The sequence below is a fragment of the Meriones unguiculatus genome, chromosome 2 (genome assembly GCF_030254825.1).
Source record: "Meriones unguiculatus strain TT.TT164.6M chromosome 2, Bangor_MerUng_6.1, whole genome shotgun sequence".
Taxonomy (NCBI): Eukaryota; Metazoa; Chordata; class Mammalia; order Rodentia; family Muridae; genus Meriones; species Meriones unguiculatus.
In genome coordinates this window covers 73639218-73649460 of record NC_083350.1, presented here as the reverse complement: position 1 = coordinate 73649460, position 10243 = coordinate 73639218, and the positions used below count along the sequence as shown (strand labels likewise).

General features: G+C 44.0%; 1 long non-coding RNA gene across 1 annotated transcript in view; it reads left to right on the top strand.

Annotated features, from left to right (window-relative positions):
- Positions 1 to 716: 716 nt before the first annotated feature.
- The window catches only part of LOC132652147 (uncharacterized), a 40420-nt gene continuing 30893 nt past the window's right edge, over positions 717 to 10243 (top strand). The window contains exon 1 of the long non-coding RNA XR_009589630.1: positions 717 to 821. This is a non-coding gene — a long non-coding RNA (uncharacterized LOC132652147). The remainder of the gene's footprint in view (positions 822 to 10243) is intronic.

Genomic DNA, 10243 nt, shown 5'->3' with positions numbered 1-10243 from the left:
CTGGGATCCTCTTACTTCAGCTGTCTGAGTGTCAGGATCACAAATGTAAGCCACCGAACCTGGGTTTTATGTCTGGGGTGTTGGGGATCCAAGATTATAATCCTTATATTCATGTGGCAGGCATTTGCTGACAAAATCATTGTCCCAAACCCTCCCTCCCTCCCTCCCTCCCTCCCTCCCTCCCTCCCTCCCTCCCTCCCTCCCTTCCTCCCTCCCTTCCTCCCTCCTTCCCTCCCTCCCTCCCTCCCTCCTTACTTTTTGAGGCAGAAACTCCAAATCAAGTCCAGAGCTTCTGCCAAGTATCAATAGCTGACTTGCAGATGATCCTTTGTCTCCATGTGTTAAGGTTTGGGATTACAGGTGGCCTGTGGGACATCTGACATTTTCATGAGTCCTGGGGTTCTGAACTTCAGCTGTCTTGCTTGTAGGGTAAGGGCTTTAAACACTGGGCCATTTTCCCAGTCCTGGTCCTTGATGTTTTAAATGAGTATTAGTAAGACCTTCTAGGTGGCTTCTTGACCTTGATACAGTCTTCTTTCACCTCAGGACATAGTTTCTGTTTGTTTGTTTTGTTTTGTTTTCTATTTACAGACTTCCACAGGAGGGATGGACTTTAAACGTAGCCTTCCAGGAACTTTCTTGGTTACTGATTTACACAGGTGTCCTTGTTCCCGGCTGTAGCCCATGTTTAGATTTTGTTGGTCAACAGTCAACAAACAGCCTTGCTCCCTCTGCTCAGGATGTTTTGGAGTCACGCCTGCAAGCAGCCCACTTCGAGCCTATGGTGCCATTTCCCCTCCTCTCTCCCGAAAATGATATGGGTATGTTTTTTGCTGTTCCTTTGTTGTTGTTAAGATTAGGTAAGGTGTTTCTTACCTTGTAACCTTAAATGATGGTGGGCTGAATGGAGGTTTTCACCCCCTTGGTTCTCAGCAGGCTGGGAGACCAGCCTTATTCTTTTTATGAATTTTGCCTAAGAGTGGTGGGGCCCTTCACACACCCTCTCAGATAAACCGAGTGCGACCCTGGCTCTTCTCTTTTGCTTGATGAGAGAATTACTGTAGCGCTTAAGATTCCTGCTTAACATAGAGCTAGAATTAAGGCTTTCCTGAGGGCAGTTGTATTAAAAAAAAAAAGTCTGTTTTCTTTCACATAAGCTTTGGAAATCCTGGATTAAGCATTTACATGCATCTCTTTCTAGAGAGCTGCTTAGAGACTATAATAATGCATGTTATAGTTCTGCAAGGAGGAATGCTTTATGAGCCATCAGAATTAGAGATAACTCTCATCTCTGGGCCAGGTCCTTTTTTAATTTCTTTTTTTCAGTACAATAAAATGTAAATTTCAGGACATTGCGAGGTAGCGACCAAATGAAAGAGATTTTATTGTCTTTTAATATCCTATACAACTCAGAATGAAATATCACCTGGGCGTACCTCACCGTCGCTGGAAGCTGAATGAATCTCTTCAGTGCTCATGAGTGTGTGGGGCTCAGAGCTGGCTCAGTTTGGTTTGCCACTGGGAGAGGATGAGGAGGGAGGTCCTTCCTACTGCCTTCTGTCAGTCAGCCTGGGAGAGCAGCCATCCTGAGATGGACATAGTGCCTTAGCCTTCTTCTTGCTCTGCCTAGCACAGAAATTGCAGGCCAGTTGGTGACACCAAGGCTAAATGCTCCCCTCCCTTCCTCCCTCCAGTCCTCTCCCCTTCTTGGAACTTGCAGAAATAAACTTAACTTCTGACCAGTAAGGGATCTTCACAGCGTCTGTTGCCTTCCCTGACTTTTTTTGCATGGTGACACCTGTTACCTCCCAGAGACTCGCTCTGCTCACACATGCTCCGCTGACACCCCCCCCCCATCTGCCAGCTGAGACTTCTCAGCTCTGCCCTCTTTTCTGCTCTCTGTCCAGAAGCCTGTGGGTCCTCCTAGACTCTTCCAGGCATTGCAACCCCTCAGCATGACTTCAACCTTCACTGGCATTCATTCTTTCCTCCCCTGCCCTTTGACTCAAGATGGTCAGAGCGTCTCACCTCTGCTGGTTTCTGCCTCTCATCTTTTCCTTGTGTCCCTCCTTCTCTCTACCCTTCCATCTCTGGAACCTTGCAAATTGGGCCTCATGTCCTTGTAGATAAATATTTAGGCTTTTAGTGACGGTTCACAAGGTCTTGTTGCTGTTCTGATCTTGGGCCCAGATGGGCTGTTTGGGGGTCTAAATAAGATTGGCTTCAATATTTTGTTACTGCCCTACCTTATGTGGCCACAGAAATCTTTTGCTATGTGTGTGTGTCTCCAGGAACTAGTATCCACAGACCCGTCTTTCAGGTCTCCATATTTGAATGCCTTTTAGAGGTGATGGGTGTAGTATGGGAGGAGTTTGGTGAGGATGGGTATTTAAGAAGCTGATGGGAGCTGTATCTGGTAAAGACACCATTGTTCTTCAGTGCAAGCTGCTCTTGACTCCCATTCTCTTCAGCAATAGTGATATTAGCAGTTTCTGCCCCGATTAAAACATTCCCTCAGGGAAGCTCCTTAAGATAGAAAATCAACAACTGAAGATAGCTTCAGGAAGTCCCTGAAATGGATTAGATTTTCTAGGCCCCTCTCTCCAAAGAGCAAATAATAAATACATTGGAGATTCCCTCTCAGATAAGTCAAGCTACAGAGAAGACTCAGAGCAGATCAAAGGCCTGGAAGAAGCAGAAAGTAGCCTAGCCACATGGAAGGGTCTTAGGTCAATAGATGTACCTGGAAAGGGTACCCTCTAACCCGTCCAGCTGTCTGCAAGCTGGGCGGTATGTTCCAGGTACCTAGATCTGTGAGTTGTCACTCACAGTGTGGTGGATTTTTGATGATGCAGCTGTCTTTGAGTCATTTCTGCTCCCGTAAGTATCCCCAATAAAGTTCATTGGAACACCAAGTTGGGCCCCAATCGTATCTGTACTTTGGTCTGCTATGGACTACCTCTGTGGGGTGAGTAGATACGTGTGGATGGTGTCTCCCCAGGAAAGACTGTCCTACAGCAGCATCGTGTAAGCAAGTCCGTGCTTGGCTGACAAAGGGAGGTATGCTATAGCCGTTTTTGAATCGTAATTCCCAGATAAGCTTTTTCTTCCCTGGAGCTCTGTCGCTCTGTATTGACGGGTCTTCTGTCCTGTCTGCTCACAGGGGAGGGGTCTCACAGGAAGGTGTGGAAGGGCCAGCTCCACCATCTTACAAAGTCCAGGTAGCTTGTCTAAGTGTTCAGTAAGGTAGGCCTGCTGGGGTGAGAAAGACTGAGTGAGGAGGTCTTTAAATTCTGCACCTTGTTTGTCCTTCACAAACGGAGCTCAGTTCACTTGAATGTTCTGGAGGTAAGCATGCGTGTTGGAGACTGGCAGCCTCTTTTCAAGTCATCAGGGAGGCCAGACACTAGGCATTTAGTAAACAAGGAGGTGCCATGAACTCTACTGGAGTCTCGGAGACGCCCTCTTCTTGCGGCCTGGTACTCATTCAGATGCTGCTGTTGGACCCCATGTGGATCTGCTGGCTCGACCCTCTGGCTCTACTCATCCTTGGATTGCCCCACCTCTCTGTTCCATCATCCTATTGTGGAGGTCTCTGCTTTGTTTCCATTCTCCTGCTTGAGATTGGGATACTGAAAACTGGACTACAGAATGGTTTGGAGCTCCTCAAGCAGCCTTCAAAGTCCTCCAGGACCCGTTGGGTACGCACTTCATTCTTGTGGGATAACCAGCTTCTGTATGGACAATGCTTCTTTCCATCGGGGCTGCACCGGTGCTTCATAGCTGGTGCCCTCCGTGCGACCAATGGGCCACAGGTAAGTCCTGACTCACTCTATCTCCGGGGAAAGGAATATAAGGACCACACATCGACAGGATGCAATTCCCCCTTATTGCAACTTTCTAAAGGCTTGAATAACTCCAAAAGCAGAGAACGGCCTCATGGAAACCCAGGTCTGATTGCCAACATTGCCCTTCATCACCTCACCAAAGACCTGGCGGAAAGGGTGGCCCGTCTCCTACAAATATGTGTGGGTTTTATTCATTTTAGACAGGGACTCGTGTAAGCCAATCTGGCCTCAAACCCACCACGGGGAGAGAGTTTCTATGCCTGTGACCTTGAACTTCTAATCTTCCCGCCTTTATCTCCCACCTTCTGGGATTAGAGGTATCTGGCGCCAAGTGTAGTTTAGGTGGTACCAGGGATGGAACTCGGGACTGTGAGCATTTGCTAGGCAGGCATCCTGTCAGCTGAACTACATCCCCAGTCCCTGAGCATCTTTAGAGCCGTATTCAGGATCACATCTACAGATCCTCACTGGAGGCTAGGGAGACCTTTTTTTATTTTTTTCTGATTTGGTCAGGATTTTCCTGGTTTCATGTCCCAGAAAACTTCTCTGTCCGAGGTAACCAGATGGTTGGTCACCTCCTTCACGCCTTTTTCCCTCAGGCGTTCCCTCAGGCTCTGTCCGTTATTGAACAGGTCACATCCTGTGCTCTCTGGGCTTTTCTTCTGGACTGTGGAGCTCATGAAGGCGGGGCTTCCATTTCACTCATCTTATCTCTTCATGCCTGTGTTGAACAGGTGGCCAGGATCTCAGCTGAACTTGAATTGCTGCTGAAGGCTTAGGTACTGGATACATGTCTGTGCTCTTAATTTAAATTTTGCATTTATTTTAAATCCGAAACATATAGGTACATATTTATGGAGCACAATGTGATATTTTGGTAAGTACTGTAGCATGATTGTTTCACACTAGATAACACAGCCATTATGTTGCAGACTTTAGTGATAAGAACATTTGAAATCTGCTGTTCCAGAAAATTCAAATATATGTTTACCTCACCATGCAATAGCTCATCCCAGGCCATGGCCATGAGAACTCTCCCCCCTATTTCAGGTTCAGCATATAATAATTGGATAACATGGCATTTGCGGTACTCAGCTGAGCAAATGCCTTTTTGTTTCTGGAAAACGCAGTCTCTGACACGAGCATAACAGTAAAAATTTCTGTTTAAAAAACTCACACATGCCAGGCAAATACTCTACTACTGAGCTACAGCCTCAGCTCTCTTTTCACTTTTTAATTATGAGACAGAGTCTAAGTTGCCCAGGCTAACCTTGAACTCACTTTACATCAGGCTGATTCTCCTGCTTGAGGCTCTTGAATAGCTGGGATTATAGGTCAGCGCCTCGGGGCCCAGCCTAACAGTTTTCCTAACTGGTTTTGGTAGCTAATTAGAGAATGCTTTAGAGTATTTGTCTTCCCTAAGGTCTCCCTTGTTGTTTAGCTTCTTTAGGACTGTAGATTTTAGTATGTTTATCCTATATTACATGTCTAATTTCCACTTATGAGTGAGTATATACCCTGTGTCTCTTTCTTCTTCTGGGATACCTCACTCAAGATGACCTTTTCTAGTTCTCATGATTTCCCTGCAAATTTCATGATTTCCTTGTTTGTAATAGGTGAGTAGTATTTCATTGTGTAAATGTACCACAATTTCTGTATCCATCCTCAAATGAGGGACATCTAGGTTGTTTCCAGCTTCTGACTATTACTAATAGAGCTGCTACGAACATGATTGATCAAATGTACTTGCTGTATATTTGAGCATATTTTGGATATATGCCTAGGAGTGGTATAGCTGGGTCTTGAGGTAGCACTATTCCTAATTGTCTGAGAAAGAGCCAGATTGATTTCCGAAGTGGTTGTACAAGTTTATATTTCCACTAGCAGTGGAGGAGAGTTCCCCTTTCTCCACATCCTCTCCAGCATGTGTTGTCACTTGAGTTTTTGATCTTAGCCATTCTGATAGGTATAAGGTGATATCTCAGGGTCGTTTTATATATTCTGGATATTAGCCCTCTGTCAGATATAGGGTTGGTGAAGAATCTTTCCCAGTCTGCAGATTGTCCTTTTGTTCTGAGGACAGTGTCCTTTGCTTTACAGAAGCTTTTCAGTTTCATGAGGTCCCATTTATTGATTGTTGATCTTAGAGCCTGTGCTGTTGGTGTTCTGTTCAGGAAGTTGTCTCCTGTACAAATGAGTTCAAGGCTCTTCCCTACTTTTTCTTCTAACAGGTTTAGTGTGTCTGGTTTTATGTTGAGGTCTTTGATCCACTTAGACAGGAAAGGACAGGGAACAGGACAGGAGCCTACCACAGACATCTCTGAAAGATTCTACTGATCAAGGCATCGAAGGAGATACTGAGACTCATAGCCAAACTTTGGGCAGAGTGCAGAGACTCTTAAGAAAGAAGGGGAAATGGAAGACCTGGAGGGGACAGGAACTCCAAAAGGAGAGCAACAGAGCCATAAAAACTGAGCCCAGGGGAACCCTAAAGAAAATGATACCCCAACCAAAGACAATGAATGCATGGAGAGGACCCGAAACCCAGGCTCAGATGTAGCCCATAGACTCAGTCTCCAAGTGGGGTTCCTTAGTAAGGGGAACAGAGACTCTCTCTGGCATGAACTCTGTGGTAGGCTCTCTGATCACCTCCCCCTGGGAGGAGCAGCCTTACCAGGCCACAGAAGAAGACAATGCAAACAGTCCTGATGAGACTTGATAGGCTAGGATCAGATGGAAGGGGAGGATGCCTTCCCCAATTAGAGGACTAGGGGAGGGGCATAAGGGGAGAAGAGGGAGGGAGGGTAGGCTTGGAAGGAGATGAGGGAGGGGTCCACAGCCTGGATGCAAATTGATTAAATTGTAATAAACGATAATAATAATAATAATAATAATAATAATAATAATAATAAAAGAAAAAAAGAGTGTGTATCAACTCACAGGTCCATCACTGGAGAGAATAACCAACATTTGTACATCTTTGGTATGGAATAAATACTAAATCATAATTTTGTAGTTTTCTTTACTAATACAAAGGAAACATTTTCTGTTTTTGGGGTATTCTCCCATGTAATTACACATCAATTTAAACATTTTCTTTTTGTTGATTTATTCTTATTTTTTATTTTGGCCTTTTAAAAGTTTGCTCCCGCCTTGTTTGAGGCAGGGTCTCTGCTGTCTGTTGGTGTGCATAGACCCTCTGGCCCTTGAGCCCACAGCTTCCCTTGTCTTTCCTCACTCTTTTACAGGCGTTATGGGATTGTTGGCACATGCTATGTCATCTGACTTTATGTGGGCTCTGGGGATTTGAACCCACTTCTTTATGCTTGCATGGCAAGTGACTTACCCACTGAGCAGTCTTTAAGCCATTAAATATGTTGATGAAAAACCAAAGTAGATTTATCAGTTTTATTTGAACATTTTCATATGCTAGATGATTTAACCATGTAAATATAACATGAATATATGCAGTTAAGCAAAATTAAGACCAAATAGGAGAAAAGAAAGAACGCTTTGAAACCTCATTCATTTTCAAATTACCTCTATTCGCACTTTGGTGTCTGTCTTCCTTGGTTCTTTTCTATAGGTCTATAATATGCTTTTGTGCATGTTACTAGCAAGGCCAGAAATCTTTTACTTTCTGACCATCTATGGCTTTTGTTTCTGAAATGCTCCATGTATTTGGGTGGGTTTCAATTCTTCAAATGAAGTTATATGCTAGCTTTAGCATATTAAAGCTACTAAATATTCTGTTGTAAAACTTTAGCAATATCTGTCTCCCAATTTAATTTCTTTTAGCCATGATTTTCTCTCCAGAACTTTAAATTTTAATGGAGTCTAATATACCAATATTAACTTTTAGTTTCTGCCTTTGTCTTAACATAAGAAAGACATTGGCCACCCTAAACTATATTTAAAAAAATCTATGGCTAAATATGGATTTCTTTGTTTATATTTTAATTTTAAACCCATCTGGAATTCATCTGGCATAAGGAATTATGTAGTAAGGATACAAATTTACTCCCCCCCCCCCGAAGGCAAGCTAATTATTCCAACATCTTTTCCCCTTTGATTAGAAATACCAGTGTTAGCATATATGCATATATATATATATGCATATAATGTTTCCCTGTTATTGTTATTTTCTAAAATACAATTACAGTTTTGATGTTTTTTTTCTTTCTTTAATGGTAAAATGTAGAATGCTGTGGTCCCTTAGGAGTGGTTTCACTTCTTGCTTCTTGTTATGACATTATCTGTCACTCTTTCCACAGCTGGTCCCTGCTACAGTCTTCGGTGAGTTGTGGGCTGGGCAGAGCACCATCCTCACAGCTGGCCTTGACTGTCTCTCCTCTGTCATGCAATGCACTTTAATTTTTGTTTGGGACTTATTTTTTCCAAAGTTGACAAGGAGATAAAAGTCTCAAAATAGTGCAGCCCTCCGAATTCTTTCTGTTATATTTGTATTAAATGAGTGTTTGACCTTTTAAAATAGGGGCTTTAGGTCTGGGGCTCAGTAGTAGACTGCCTGCTTGCTGTGCAGAAGACCCACAGTTCAGTGCCTTTCAGAAAGCTAGTTTGGAAGCTGGCTTGTCAGGGAAGGAGGCCTTTTTGATAAAATAATTGTCCAGTTTAGCAGAATTCTACATAGAGTTTGAGGTTCAAATTTTTCAGATGATAACGGCGACCTTTGTTGTTTTTTTCCTCTTTAGCAGCTGTGTTTTGTTTCAGATGTGTATGTCATATATAGACCGGTCTGGCTTTCTCTTTTCTTTGTGTTTATTGCTCTATCCTTTATGTCTGTGTGACAGTTAATCCATGTCAACTTTGCTGGATTCTGAGTCATCCATTAAACTCAACAGTACGCATGGGTTTCCTCGGAGATGTTTAAAGAAAGGGGGGAGGCCCCTTAATGTGGGTGACACCACCTCATGGGCTGAACAAAAAGGTGAAAAGGAGAAAGCTAGTCGGGTACCAGCATTCTTCATTCACTTTCCTGGTTTGCTCAGAGGTGAACAAGCAGCTCTTCATGGTTGCTGCTTCAGTCTCAAGCCATGCCAGCTGCCCTGCCTTCTTCCCCAGCATCTCTGACTTCTCCACAGCTGCCCTGTTTTCCTCCCCAGCTTCCTTGCCTTCCTCTTCAGCTGCCCGCCTTCCAGCCCAGCTGCCCTGATTTCTACTCATGATGAACTAAACACGAGCCAAGATGAACCCTTTCTCCCTTAACTTGTGTCTTGCCAGGTGTTTGCTCTCCAGGAAGAGGTCAGGTACTGCTGTAGCCTGGCTGTGCTTGTTCTTATCAGGTTGCTTGGTGGCCAGTCACACCCCTTGCTCCTAGCTCCTCATCCCCTCCCTACTCGACCTTCAGAGCAGGAGGGATGCTTCTCTTTCCTACCTCTTGACTTTGAACTCTGCTTGGATGATTTGACCAGTGCAGTGTAAATGCAAACAAGGGTGGCTTGCTTTGGACAGAGGCTTAGGCTTGTCTCTTGAGCTACTGCTTCTTGGAATAGGAAGCCCCAGTGACTGCTGCCTGTTTGTGAAAGGAAATGTGGAACGAGAATATGCAGGAAGCCAAGCAGAGGGTAGCTGAGACCTGCAAAGCTGCAGTTCACCTGGACACCTATGTTCAAGCGATAAATGTTTACCATAGCAAGCATGGAGATGGGGAGTTATCTGTTACTATGGTTACCACATTTCCTCCCCTTTTCCCATACAGGCCTTAAAAATAATGATCTTCCTGTCTTTCTCTCCATTACTCATCATCAAAAACCATCAGGAGGCTATAATGAAGTAAGCAAGTCAAGGAAGATTGGGTTCTGGGTATGAGGTGGCAGCAAGGCTGTGTGGGGTGGAGGGAGGAGCTATATCCTGAAGGATGAAGAATTATGGTAAGAATATTGGGAGCTTTGATACACTGCTAGGTAGAGTCTTTCACGGCCCCTCTGCAGTAGGCTCCTGTCCTGTTACTTGTTTTCTCCTATGTCCAATGCACCTACCATTTGTCTTCTAAGTGAGGATTGATCATCTTACCCTGGGTCCTCTTTCTTGTTTATCTTCTTTAGGTGTGTAGATTTCATTATGTTTATCATATCTTATAGGACTATATGAGTGAGTATATACCATGTGTGTCTTTCTCCTTCTGGGATACCTCACTCAGATTGATCTTTTCTAGATCCCACCATTTGCTCATTTTTGATTGCTGAGTAGTTTTCCATTGTGTAAAAATACCACAATTTCTGTATCCATTCCTCCGCTGAGGAACATCTAGGTTGTTTCCAGGTTCTGGCTATTACAAATAAAGCTACTGCAAACATGGTTGAGCAAATGTCCTTGTTGCATACTTGAGCAAATTTTGGGTATATGCCTCAGAGTGGTATAGCTAGCAGTGTATC